Raw genomic sequence first — 1985 nt, forward strand, 5'->3', positions numbered from 1 at the left:
CTGAGCCGAAGGCAGACGCTTAACCGCTGTGCCACCCAGGCGCCCCGAAGGCAGAATTTAAAACAAAGATGTGATTGTCGTGAATAATGAAGCGACCGATGAAAACACCGCTAAAAAATATGAAGCTGATTCTCTTAGGAATGCTCCCCCAACGAGCAAAACCAAAAACAGTGGGAGATCAGCTGCTCTTAGATGAGACAAGTCCATTCTTTGGGTTTTTTTAAAGAAGTTATTGATGTTTAATTCTATTTTTTCTTTATGGCGTCTTTTCTTTATTTGTGTTTCCTGGATTATTTTATTGAATGCTGAACCAAATATTGTTTCTTGTTGAATAATCATATTTAAAGCCAAGGATTTTCGCTCTCTGCCGAGGCCACCGCGTCCTCCTGGGACTGCTTGGGTGCCCCCATGGGGCGGACCGGGTATCCCTTTCGTGAAGCGTCCCCAGAGGTGACCCCAGCGTGCGCCATGGCCAATGAAAAGCCCAAGGCTGGAGTCAAGACTGAGAACAACGATCACGTTAATGCGAAGGTGATGGGGCAGGATGGTTCGGTGGTGTAGTGTAAGATTCAGAGGCTACACCACTTAGTAAACTGTTCAAAGCCTACTGGCAATGGCAGGGTTTGTCAATGAGGCAGATTCCGAATTTGATGGGCAGCCAATCAATGAAACCACACACCTGCACAGCTGGAAATGGAGCCTGAAGATACAGGCGATGTGCTCCAGCAGAAGACAGAGGTGTCTACTAAGAAGGGAACCTGCTACTTTACTCCAGAACTCTGCTCCTCCAGACCAAGAACACAGTCTCTATCAAAAAACTGCAATTTGGGGAAGGCTGCGTGGCTCAGTCATTAAGCGTCTGCCTTCGGCTCAGGGCGTGATCCCAGGGTCCTGGGATCGAGCTCCCCATCGGGCTCCCTGCTCTGCTGGGAGCCTGCTTCTCCCTCTCCCACTCCCCCTGCTTGTGCTCCCTCTCTGCTGGCTGTCTCTCTCTGTCTGTCAAATAAATAAATAAATAATCTTAAAAAAAGAAAACAAAACAAAACCCGCAATTTGGCTCCACCACATCCTGCCTACTACAATACAGTTTTCTCTGTGCTTTCATTTCCCCCTTCCCCGCTCCTTTGTTGTACATAAAATGACTGTGTGTGCACACACCAAAAAATAAAATAAAGAGAAATAAAGCCAAGGATTTTCTTTTAAGTATAACCTTAACCTGATCTCATTATTTTGCCTAATGTAATGTCTTATCTAATAGTCTGTGGTTTGATTTCAACTTTCTTTTTTACTCGAGACTTATTTCGGAGTATCTACTTTTAATTTCCCACTAATTTTCTTTCTTAAATGAATTCGAGGTCTATCTACTGCCCTCGAAGATTGTGACCTGAGTCATTTATATAAATAATTCGTGCTAACTGAAAAAAAAAATGCATTCTCTGTTTGTAACAAGCAGCATTATCCTCTGCCTGAATTTTCTTAATTTTCTACAATAACTTGTACTATTTTTGTTAGGAGGAAAAAAATATAGATATATATAAACTAATTGACAGAAACATACTTCCAGCCATATTTAAATCATGAGCCTGTCTGTTGAAAACATCACTGTGGTTCTTGTTGATGTAAAAGTTTAGAAATAATGCCAAGAAAGAAATCGTGCATTTTAGTTTTATTTGCAGGAATTAAATCCTGCATATCAAATTACACTCTTGGAATATAAGATAGGAAAATTCTCCCTCCATGCAATCACAGAAAAACTACTTTGGCTATTTATAACAACCAAATTCTGTTGTTTTGTGTAATATAGCAATGAATTGGCATTTTTAGTGCTGTAATTGGTCTCTTTTAGAAAGCAGAGCTGAAATCAATGCGATCTTCTGCTTCCCTATTCTTTTTCCATGAAATGCACCTTGAATTGCTGGGCCCAGTACAACATCCTTTGAAAAATATTTAGCATTTCAAGATAATAATTTTCTAAATAAAGCCAC

At 40.8% G+C, this 1985-nt stretch overlaps 1 pseudogene; it reads left to right on the forward strand.

Moving 5' to 3' along the window:
* The first annotated feature begins 468 nt into the window (after window positions 1-468).
* Window positions 469-855, forward strand: LOC123788726 (small ubiquitin-related modifier 2 pseudogene; annotated as a pseudogene).
* The last annotated feature ends 1130 nt before the right edge of the window (window positions 856-1985 follow it).

The sequence above is a fragment of the Ursus americanus genome, chromosome 3, assembly GCF_024610735.1.
Source record: "Ursus americanus isolate L20-20 chromosome 3, mUrsAme1.1.p, whole genome shotgun sequence".
Lineage (NCBI taxonomy): Eukaryota > Metazoa > Chordata > Mammalia > Carnivora > Ursidae > Ursus > Ursus americanus.